We start from the raw sequence: 12,428 nt of genomic DNA, 5'->3' as shown, positions 1-12,428 counted from the left end.
GTGGACAGGACCATCAGGTGGCCGGAGGCCGTTCCCCTCGTCTCCACCACCACCGCCGACGTGGCGCAGGCTTTCATCGCCACCTGGGTCGCCCGCTTCGGCGCACCGGCGGACATCTCGTCAGACCGCGGACCACAGTTCACCTCCGAGCTGTGGGGCGTGGTCGCCCGCAACCTGGGGGTCAAGCTCCACCGTACTACGGCCTACCACCCCCAAGCAAACGGGTTGTGCGAGCGATTCCACCGCTCCATGAAGGCCGCGCTCATGGCCGGCCTTCAAGACGGCGGTTGGGCCGACCGGCTGCCGTGGGTCCTTTTGGGCCTCCGCACGGCCCCCAAGGAGGACCTCCAGGCATCCACTGCCGAGCTTGTCTACGGCCAGGCGCTACGCGTCCCGGGCGAATTCGTGCCCGACGCTACCAGTCCCTGGTCCGCAGCTCACCAGCGCTCGGACCTCCAGGAGGCCACCCGACGGTTTGCCCCCGTGCCAACATCCCACCACGGTGACCCCCAGTCCTACGTCCCCCCAGCACTTCGCACAGCGGAGTATGTTTTTGTGCGTCACGACGCACATCGGGGGCCACTCCGGCCGCCGTACGACGGGCCCTTCCGGGTCCTGCGACGGGACGACAAGTCGTTCGTCATCGACATCGGCGGCAGGTCGGACCGGATTGCGGTGGACTGCCTCAAGCAGGCGCACGTGGACGTCGACCAACCACCATGGGTGGCCCTTCCGCCGCGGCGAGGCCGCCCCCCGTCCACGGTGCCCCCCACTCGACCGCCCACCACCACACCGGACCCCCCCCCCCCCCACGACCCGCCAGGGGTCGCTTCGGCCGGGTCATCAGGTCCCCCCTCAAATTGACCCTGCCGGTGCAAGTCGATTCTGGGGGGACGTGTGTAGCGGCTACCGCTGGGTTTTCACAATCGCCTTGCACCTATCAAGGACGCGGAGCGATCACCATGCCGGGCTCGTCCAGGACGCCCGGGCAGGCTCGCCCTCAACTTGCCAGGCCGCAGCCAGGACGCTCGGCCACGCCCCCTCTCGCCTTTCCTGGGCAAACGCTCCGGGATAATGTGTGTATATACTGTATATTGCTGCCCGATAAACGGGCTTTTCAGAGTACCTGAGTGTTTTGTTTGAATAAAGCAACTCGGACGAATTCCAGCTTTTTGTCGCGTCCATTCTTCCGATCGACGTGGGAGCCCGAGCTCCTTCAACGTCATCCACCACGTGGTTCGGCCGCCATATTTGTTTTAACACAAAAGCCTTAAAAAACACTGAAAACACAATCTGGCGAGGGTCTGCAATCTCTGATTGCTCTTTCTAGTTTTACTTTGTAATTCATAGGCAGGGTGTTGGATTACAAAGTGTGCTGTCCCTTCAATGGACGTAAGGTGTGTGTCCGATATGCTAGCATTACTTGCTGGACGTTAAATATCACAGTATGTATTGACGATGAGTAGGTGAGCTATGATCGGCACCCTGAACAAATTCCAAGTTTCTACTCTAACCTACAGGGGGCACTGCATCAGTGGCTCAGTCTTCTTTCGTATGCAGCACGAGGCTGTGTGGTAGCATCATTCGGTGAGGGTGCGGCTGTGCCGCTGATGCAATGTCCTCTGTAGGTTAGGGCAGGAATTAGGAATTTTTTCAGGGTTTTTTAAAATGGAAATCGCCGCAAACAAGGCATAAAGCCACTCAAAGCCAGTGATAGCTAGCGTATTCTTTGCGAAGGACACCGTGGTATATTTAATGTTCACCAACCAATGCCAGCAGAGGGGACACCTGTTTAACATCCATCCAGGGATGGCGCACTCATTGATGAATCACGCAGCCTGTGAAACACTAGGATGACAGTTTATAGCTGGGTCGGGATTCAAACCCAGGTGAGGCAGCTTAGAGACGAGTGCGCGTACCGCTACGCCATCCTGTCAGCACTATATGTTGTATATAAGGTTCATATCACTACTTTGTGCAGATGATACAAACTCAATAATAATTTGAGAAGACAAACGCCAAATCCCCGCAGTGTATCATATGGGTTATAAATCTGCATTGAGGCAATGATGCTCCTCATATGTCCTACGTCTCTTTATCCTTGTCATGTCAAAATAGCCCTATTTATTAAGTTTCCTGTCTGCTTCTTGCTTATTAAATTCTCCCCTCCTTGTGTATCATTTCCCTTATGTCCCACTGTTGCATCGGTATGATGTGTGACTTCTCTGTTATCAGCTTCTCCATGAACATCAATTTGTTAAAAAAACAAAAATGGCTCGCATGAAATCACTAAACAGTCCGACCTGAACTTTCAGTATTCTCTAATAAATAGATTTTAATATTTACATATTTATTTTACTAGTCATTTTTCTTGTGCCAATTTCATTAAGAATCACATAATGCATCAATAGACTTACCTTGCATTTGTACGCAACACTTTTACGACCTTGTCCACAAAGAACCATGCTCCTATAGAAGAGTAGGTGCTGCCCCAGCTGTTTCCTACATTGGGTAGTTTGCTAATGGCTTCACATCGGGATTTCAGGGTAAGAATTTGGAATTTGGCCAGGTAACCAGCAAACAATGGCCTATTCTTTAAAAAAAAAAGAAAGAAGCCTCATTTAACGTTCAAGTTACATTTGGCTCACTGCACTGTATGATACAAAGCTCTAAATGTCTAAATGTTGGACAGATCCTACTCTCTCAGGATTTGAACCGAGACAACACGTGCGTGGAGAAACCTAAATCAACTCTCAGGAGCCAAGATCATCACATCAAATGGTTCAGATGATCTGGCATCAATCTCAAACCATTTCATTGACCGATGGATGAAACCAACAAGGCGCTTATTGAGATATGCTAACCACCTTGAGAAGCCGGAGAAGCTAACGTTTCGGGTGTTAACCCTTCGTCTTCTGCTCCAACGAAACCTGAAACACCAGCTTCTCCTCGCTTCCCACAGCAGCAAGCTTCATTTTACAGGACGTTGATTTCATCCATCGTTTTAGATGTCCACCAATGCAGTTATAGACTATCCTTCACCAGGAAGACTATCTCTTAACTCTACATTTCATTGAGCAGGTGTATACACTGTGCTTCACCCGGTAAACCCTGTATATGTCAAAGCAAACAAACGAGCTTGGTTTTACCCAGCGAGGGACCTTCATCTACAAAATCAAGAATTTCCCAGTGGTGCAATTAAAGAAAACCCCAAACTCTGCAGGTTTGTCCTGTTGTACTTTGTCATTGCCACTCACTTCTCCCAGGTGAGCTGCTTGCTTTAACCCATTTTTTGATACTGAATCAAAGACGGCATCGAGTACACAACGATGGACAGACAAGCAATGGCCATTGGTATTTTACAAACTATCATGTTAATAAGGCATAATGAACACCTGTTCTTGGTCTTACCTGTATATGATAAGGCATATTTGTTGATATTTAAATTACAGGTTTTACGTCTCCTCTGCCCATTCATTCTCATGCATCTGCTCATTTGGCAATTGATTTGAGCATTCGATGTTGTTGATGTGAATATTGTTGTGGTTGATGTGATTACAAATGTTATTGTGCCATGTGTAACACACAAAATGAATGCAATTTTTTTTTTACTTGTTAGTGAAATATAACGAGACCAAGCTAAAGAAACCACACAAGTTGAACACTATATATTAATTAACGGAATGCATAGCTCACCATCCTGCGATGGAACCTATTGTCGTGACCTGTAATGGAAGGTGGCTTCTGGCACGAGATGGAGTAATAGTCACAATAACAAACCAGAACGCCACTCAGTAGAGCGCATACTCCCGCCGTGGGTCAAGTTGGAATGGTACGATTTCGCAAAAGTTTGAGGGAGTAGTTCAGTGACAACACAAGACAGACAACACAAGACAGACACTGCACAGATATATATATATTTAGAATATTGTTACAGACGTGGCTTGGATGTTATTTACCGAGCGGTTTTATGGTATGACCACGTCTGCACAAGTTACCCGATTGTGCCCGAACGTTGACTAGTCGCGCGATGCTGGCTCAATAAGAAAAAGAAGACACCCGGCTGGATTACAATAACACAATACGACACCAATGTTTCAATTCTCAAGACCTCCGGAGGAGATTATATTCGTACGGAAAGGTCAGATTACAGGGGCTAGAGGTATAATCACAGAAAGACAGGCACTTAGACACACTCTTATATTAACCCCGGACAGACGACAGACAAACGGGACAACGGCTGACTCACACGGGGGTTGATGGCAGGAAAGCGGGTATCGATGGCTCCAGGTCCTCCTGGGCTCGGGGCAGGGTACAGTACGGTCCGGTCCGGTCCAAAGATGCGGGGAGGTATCGTCGCGCTGGGGGTGGCGGTGGCTTCTCTCTCCAAGCTGAGGCGCATCTGTCGTCACGTCCGGCGCGGGGCCGCGTATATCCGGCGGGGAGTGACACGCCCTCGGCTCGTTAGCTCCGCCCCAGATGGAATCGGCACGTTGCTTCTCATTGGGTGCATGGGGGGGTTACTGGCTCCGCCCCTGACGAGGAGCTGACAGCCAGCCCCTTCGGGGTAACGCCGTGGAGCGCATGGTCATGGCGGGTAACCGAGCCGGTGTGAGGACGCACACTCCCCGCCCCTCTGTTGTTGTAGTCGTAGTTGTAGTTGTAATTGTTGTTGTAGTTGTTGTTTGGGGAAGAAGATGGGAGGAGGTATGGGAAAGGTCCTAAACTCACTACTGATGCCATATAATCACATTCTGGTGCAACGAAGAGTCATAATTAATGGAGACGAGGCCTTAACTGACATAGATTAAGAATAACTAGGAAGATGTCCGAAAGTTGTCTACGTGTGGTGCGGTGGACCTGGGCACGACATTTAATGGGGGAATAAGGGGAAGGTCGGCTCTACTGATTGTTGTTTACATGCAATGGGACTAGGGAATGGGGGATTGGGGAAAGTTGGGGAGTATTGGAGAAATAGGGGAATATTTACAAGCGGATATGGAGGCCAAATTCCATATTCGCAACATTGCACCCTTCTCTACCCTCGGGGCGTCCCGACCCGATAAATTTTTACCTACTTTAGTGTGGCACGCAATGTAGTTCCCTCTACTATTAACTCTACCCTGAGTGCGACAGTTTTACAGATATTCACAAATGAGTAAATATGTCCCCCTGCGACGTTGCACCCTTCTCCTCACAGAAACACACCCACAGGATAACCGAATCCGGAAAGAATCCTCAAACTACACATACAGCCGGTAGGGAACATTATTTACAAGATTACGCTGATATCTACACTACGATCCAGGACCTGTTTTTGGAGGAACACATGCAGATGTTATGCATAGAGAGAGCGCGCTTGCCAGCATCGATACACCAACCCACGAGTGCTCTGTGGCCGACGGCCTTTAATAACGTGCAGAGCACCCTTCCCGAGCATCAAAAGCACCACCCCACCACCAATCGGTGCAGTCACCATTGTTCATTGGAATAAAAATAAATTCGACAACCCCTAACCCTGCAGGTGTCTCTTGCTCTTCGTGTGGCCTTCAGTGGTGTTAATTAACAGTGGTTCACCTTTATGGCATAGGTGCCACGTTGACCCATAGGTCCATCCCCGGGTGGTGCTTGGCCGCAAACGAACTGCGGTCCATTGTGGGTGGCCACAAACATTGCGGTCCATATGGTGTATCGATCCCGGCAGCAAACAGCGAAAGTGCAGGCCCACAACTGCGCAGCCAGCACCTCTCTCTCCTCTCTCTCTACCCCAAAGCCAGATCCTCGGAGGTGGGAGACAAAAGAAGAACCAAGTGAGTAAGGTGGTAAGGGCGCAAAAGTGCACGCAATGTAAGGTGATGCACACTGGGGGCACATGGGAACCAGGTGAGACAGGTACGTTCCTATCGTACGCCCCCCCCCCCCCACCAGGTAACCTACATGGCCCCTCCCTTACCCCTTACTGTATCCACACAACACAACACTACCCATAAACATCTACTTTACAAATCAACAAACATCCCTACTGTCTTCCCCGTTCCTCCCATATACCAAATTCGTCTTTTCTCCCTCCTAACCAATCAAATTTGCCATTTTCAACTCTCATCAAAATTTGCCATCTCCAACTCAACATCAAAATTTGCCATCACCAATTCATCATCAGTCCCTCCTAGGGAGGGAGAGATGGAATCACCCCAATGTCTCATCCACGTCGTGATGCGTCTCACAAATCCAACAGCAATTCTCATTTCTGCAACACAAACAAAGAAAACACAGGTGTGGAGTCATCATCATCACCACAGGTAAGTGGCTGCGTATGGTGCGACAGGTTCATTAATCCTAACTATTTCCTAAATGACTTTAACAACTTTACACTACCCGGGGTCTCTCTCCGGCCAAACCATTGGCCCTCTTACACTATGGGTTCTAAAAACCAATTCCCATTGGCCAAACTGTGGTGCTTTTCAATTTGGGGTCTCACTCCCCCGATTCATCTCCCGGTGCCCTCGCACAATTTCTGGGCTGTGGCGTGTACCTCTCCCAGCGGGTCTACCCACCTGCACACCTCCACCACTGCAGTTGCCTCCGAGCTTACCTGCTCTTTACCCTAACCTAACTACCTGGGGAAGGCCCTCTGGCACTCTCCCCACTCGGTGCCCTCTCTGGCACTGGGCTGCCCGGGTCCGTCCTCCGGATCCTCGGGCCCCATCCACAACTCTACCGGCTCCCAGAGCCCACCTGCGGCCTCACCTGGCCGACATCCTCACAGTGGTGGAGTGCCCAACCAACTACACACACTAACAGGCTACACGCCCAGCCATTTCCACAACACTAATGCACCCATCCACAACACCATTCTGCAACCGCACCACAGATGCCAATATCCAACCACAATTTACCTGTACCCTCTACCTAACACTTACACTACCCGCCCCGGGTACTCGTGAAAGGGGTCCACTCTTCCCCCATCCACACCTTCGCACCATGCACACCACTCCGTACCACTTACTCCAACTCTCTCCACACACCTGTACTTGCACACCTGAGTAGTGTAATAATGTTGCTTCTGGGACACCTCCGTTTAACATGGGAAATCCCTATCTAATGTCATTTACCCCCTTGTCTTTTTCAAAAATCATAAACACCTCTATTTCTCCCACCCTCATCTTTATGAACCTTTTGTCTGTAGTACCTATCCTTAATGTTGTTCATTAGACCACTCAAACACTACAAATATTTGTTTTCTCTTATAGACCTATCATCCTTCTTCTACATATCATCTGGCAGATTAATCTTTGACCCATTCACTTCCATATTGACCCTAAAGACCTCTATTTCTCTCACCCTGTTCTTTACGAACCTTCATACCTTTTGACATGTTATCCTTATTCATTAGACCACTTAAACACCTGTGATCCTTCTGACCTTATGGACCTTTTAACCTTTTACTCTTAATATCATCTGGTGAATATAACCCACTCAAACAACGACCCTACAAATCAAACCTTTTTTTATTAATTCTTCGCTTTTGAGAAATGACGTTGTTTCAATGACTTGGATAACTTCCCAGAAAGATTTCATTGTCTTATTTCCTGTTATTCACACACGCTCAGGGCTTCCCCGAAATGACTGCATGTCGTCATTTCAAGAAAATACATTTTGTTCATTATAAAAGAACGTGTTCAATTCAATTTTGATCATTGGGGATCGACATGTCTTACTACTCCATCCTTTACTCTGATAAAGAAGAAGAATACTCACCAAGGTAAGTTTCATTTAAAATTAAAGTGTTTAAAGCTTTGTATGGGATTAATTATACAACAAATGACTTAATATTCCTTTATCTTTACAGCAATGCGAATATCCTGGCAGAACTTCAAACTGGTTGGAATGAAAATACTGCAGAATCTCAAGAGTTGCAAAACGAAATGAACTTGGTCAACCTGTATGTTTCACCATTCTTGGAAGATTCATATGCAAGGTAAGATACTAAATATTAATACATTTGTGTTAAACGACGCTGCCTTAGTGTGTGTGTGTGTGTGTGTGTGTTCGTGTGTGTATGTGTTTGTGTGTGTTCGTGTGTGTATGTGTGTGTATGTATCTGTGAATGTGTGTGTGTATGTGTATGTGTGTGTTCTTGTGTGTATGTATCTATGAATGTGTGTGTGTGTGTGTGTGTGTGTGTGTGTATGTGTGTGTGTGTATGTATCTGTGAATGTGTGTATGTGTTTGTGTGTGCGTTCGTGTGTGTATGTGTGTGTGTGTATGTATCTGTGAATGTGTGTGTGTATGTGTATGTGTGTGTTCTTGTGTGTATGTATCTATGAATGTGTGTGTGTGTGTGTGTGTGTGTGTGTGTATGTGTGTGTGTGTATGTATCTGTGAATGTGTGTATGTGTTTGTGTGTGCGTTCGTGTGTGTATGTGTGTGTGTGTATGTATCTGTGAATGTGTGTGTGTATGTGTATGTGTGTGTTCTTGTGTGTATGTATATATGAATGTGTGTGTGTGTGTGTGTGTGTGTGTATGTGTGTGTGTGTATGTATCTGTGAATGTGTGTATGTGTTTGTGTGTGCGTTCGTGTGTGTATGTGTGTGTGTGTATGTATCTGTGAATGTGTGTGTGTATGTGTATGTGTGTGTTCTTGTGTGTATGTATATATGAATGTGTGTGTGTGTGTGTGTGTGTGTGTATGTGTGTGTGTGTATGTATCTGTGAATGTGTGTATGTGTTTGTGTGTGCGTTCGTGTGTGTATGTGTGTGTGTGTATGTATCTGTGAATGTGTGTGTGTATGTGTATGTGTGTGTTCTTGTGTGTATGTATATATGAATGTGTGTGTGTGTGTGTGTGTGTGTGTGTGTGTGTATGTGTGTGTGTGTATGTATCTGTGAATGTGTGTATGTGTTTGTGTGTGCGTTCGTGTGTGTATGTGTGTGTGTGTATGTATCTGTGAATGTGTGTGTGTATGTGTATGTGTGAATGTGTATGTGTGTGTATGTGTGTGTATGTGTGTGTGCGTGTGTGTGATGTTTTGTCAAGCTTACTTCAACATAGTAATTTCTCCTTATTTTGTTTGCAGCCTTGAAGACCAAAGCTTGGAGTGGGACGATTTTGATTTTCCAAAGAGTGGTTATTTCCCGTCAACATGTGGTACCCTAAATTTTCAACTCGACCACTTGAACACAAAGCTCGATTTTTTCGAGGTAAGCATGTGTGTACGTGTGTGTGGTTCACCGTTTATAATAGGTACACCATATCCCTGCGCATCGTAAGAGGTGATTCAGGGTTGGTGTCAGGAAGGGCATCCGACCCTATATTAATAATAATAATAATAATACATTTATTTTGTATAGCGCTTTTCAAGACGCTTTGACATGGAACATAAATATGAAATAAATATCTCTCCCCTCTTGTCTTTAATAGAAAGAGATTCAAAACCTGAAGACATCTGCTGAACCAACCTTTGACTTGTGCTGGGAAGAAATTGATGACTTATGCTGGGGAGAAGTTGAATGTATACCTCAAGAAAAATGTTTTAATAATATAAAGATTTTAATGTTTTCAATATTTATATATATTTGTTTTGTTTACAATTATTTAATTCTTAATTACAAAAAGAGAATAAAGGAGGGAACGGGGAGGTGCACCCCTGCCAAAGACCCTTCACCCCCCTCATCCCACCCCTCCCCTCCCCTTGTGTGTGTGGGGAAGGTGGGGGTGGGATGAGGGGGGTGAAGGGTCAAGGGTGGGGGTGCACGGAGGGTGGGGGATGATGGGTGTGGTCTGTGTGGGCGGGGTCTGTGTGGGCGGGGTCTGTGTGGGCGGGGTCTGTGTGGGCGGGGTCTGTGTGGGCGGGGTCTGTGTGGGCGGGGTCGGTGTGGGCGTGGCTTATGATTTTTTATTTATTTAATTTTTTTTTATTATTACCACTAATTAAATTAGCTAATCTGGGTGGGGTGAATAGAAATGTTGTTTAATGAATTATTAGCTTTGTTTTTTGTAATTCTTGCGAGTAAAATGAACCCAAGATTTCCTCTCCATTTAAATCATATAATTTGTAGGTCCAAGGGACTGTATCCATTACATCAATGATTTTAAATAATTCACGAGTCCATTTTTGTGTATAACCTTTCTCAAAATGGCTTTTCCATTTGTATATCCTTACCATATCACCAACTTTGAACTTGGGCTTTCTCAAATTAATCTCCTTTTCATATTCTAATTTTGTAAATGTTTCTGATGGTTTTGATTGTGTTGATGAATGAACTGTATTATTGTAATTATCTACAATATCCTGAATTAAATACACCCATTTTTGAGAACCGAGTTGTGTGAATTTTTTATATAATTTCTCTTTTAAAGTACGATTAAAACGCTCAATAACAACTGCCTTTCCTTCATTAAAGGTGCTGTATAATTTAATACCCTTCCCCTTAAGAAATTTCATGAATATTTTGTTATAGAACTCTGTTCCCTCATCAGTCCATAACTTCTTTGGTTTCCTTTTATCCCGATCAAATATTAGCTTAAAGGCTAACATTAAAGTATCACCCCTTTTATTTTTTAAAGGGACAACCCAGGCAAATCTACTCCTCAAATCAATAACGGTTAAAGCATACCTGTATCCCCTGTCATTATTCAATTCAATTAAATCAGCGGACCATATGTGGTCAATGTATTTAGAATAAACCTTCCTTCTTTTAAACTTTGTGATTATAGGTTTGTGTAATTCTTCAGCCAAAAGCTCCTCAGTCTTGATGGCATCATTAGAGCCTAATAGTTTTTTGAGGAATAACCAAGACCAAGTTTCAATTTAGCATTTATCAAATTTCTCACAATAAACCTATCAACTTTCTCTCTCAACGTTGGATTTTGTATCAAAGACAAATTATACAACATTTCGCTGTCGGCTTTATGTTTTTCAGTCAACGTAGTGGTTTTCCCATAAGCAATATCATGCTTCATACACACTTCGTCAACCCTATTTGTAGGTTTAGACCAAGGTTTAGGATTGTCAGCCTCATCTAATCTTTTATCCAAGTTTGTTCCTGGACCACAGAAAGAATACCCTGGAAGGTGTAATTCCCCTGGAATTCCAGTTGTTGTAAATTTACTTCCTGACAGAAACTTTTGTATGTCTCCTCCTCTTTTAGGAGAGATGAATTGGCACTTTTTAGAGCCACATACTTGACATATTCCTTTTTGATAAACTCTATTATTTTTAGCTTTAACATAAGAGATATTTTTAGATTTAGTTTTCTTTTTACATTTGAGACAATAACTCATATTTATTTATCAGAAAAATTCCGACAGAGTATCAAAACCTTTTTGGTTTTCAACATATACATTTCAATCTTTATTTTTAAAACATAAAGAATCCTAAGGAATGCCTTCACTCTCTCCTCCATTTATTTACAAATAAAAACTAACTAAAGTCAATGACACCAACATCATCAATCACATAATCTTTTCCTTCTTCTTCTTCTTCTTCTTCACCACTTTCTCGTTTAAATCTCTGAAATTGAAGACATTGACGTTCTTATTTTTGAAACCATTATCTTCGTAAGAGTTGTTAATTCTTTAATTTCCTCTTCGGTGCGTTGAGATTGATTTATTTGCTTTAATACACTCAATCTTTTATGAATCTCAGTGATTTCCATCTTTTTATATTTTTCCTCCCTCTCTCTTTGCTCCCTCTCCTCCTCCTCCATTTTCTCCCTCTCCTCCTTCTCCTTTTTCTCCCTTTTCTCCCTTTCCTCCTTCTCCCTTTTCTCCCTTTCCTCCTTCTCATTTTTCTCCCTCTCCTCCTTCTCCTCCTTTTTCTCCCTCTCCTCCTTCTCCTCCCTCTCCCTTTCCTCCTTCTCCTTTTTCTCTCTTTCCTCCTTCTCTTCTTCAACTCCTTCCTCATCCCTTGCTACCCTTGAGTTTGAACCCCAAAGAATATTATACATATACTCATCTGGATTTTGAGATATTCTTGTATCTATAATTATTTTTCTCATAATAGGATACCAATAAGATTTGTTGACGATTTCTAAAAGAGTTTTATATTTCATAACTTTGAGAAGTTCATTTTTATTTAATATTTTAAACAAGTCTCTATTTGTGGGTTTAACAATATCAGTATAAGGCCAGTTTTTTATGACAAAATTCCCATGTATATGCTCCAAATCATAAGGTATGTAATACCGAGCACCCTTTTCTTGTAGGTATCCTTGAATACAAAAATTATAATTCTCTTGTAGTCTTCTTCCTGCCATTTATGTATCAGAAATATATGTGAGATTAATATTATGACAGGTAATACCACCCCATCTTCCCACTACCAAATCGGTTTGTATTCCTCGGCTTTCTATCCTTATCTCATTACCTTCCTTCTTTGTCATGCGAACCATCGCTATACTATCATATATTTTTATTTTCTTAAA

The 12,428-nt window shown here is 44.4% G+C and overlaps 1 protein-coding gene across 1 annotated transcript in view; it reads right to left on the bottom strand.

Moving 5' to 3' along the window:
• The window catches only part of PDZRN3 (PDZ domain containing ring finger 3), a 397,145-nt gene that overhangs the window by 190,593 nt on the left and 194,124 nt on the right, over positions 1-12,428 (bottom strand). The window lies entirely within an intron of this gene.

Source organism: Myxine glutinosa, chromosome 12 (genome assembly GCF_964187855.1).
Source record: "Myxine glutinosa chromosome 12, kmMyxGlut1.1, whole genome shotgun sequence".
NCBI lineage: Eukaryota > Metazoa > Chordata > Myxini > Myxiniformes > Myxinidae > Myxine > Myxine glutinosa.
The sequence above is the reverse complement of the archived record's forward strand: the minus strand, read 5'-3'. Positions and strand labels throughout refer to the sequence as shown.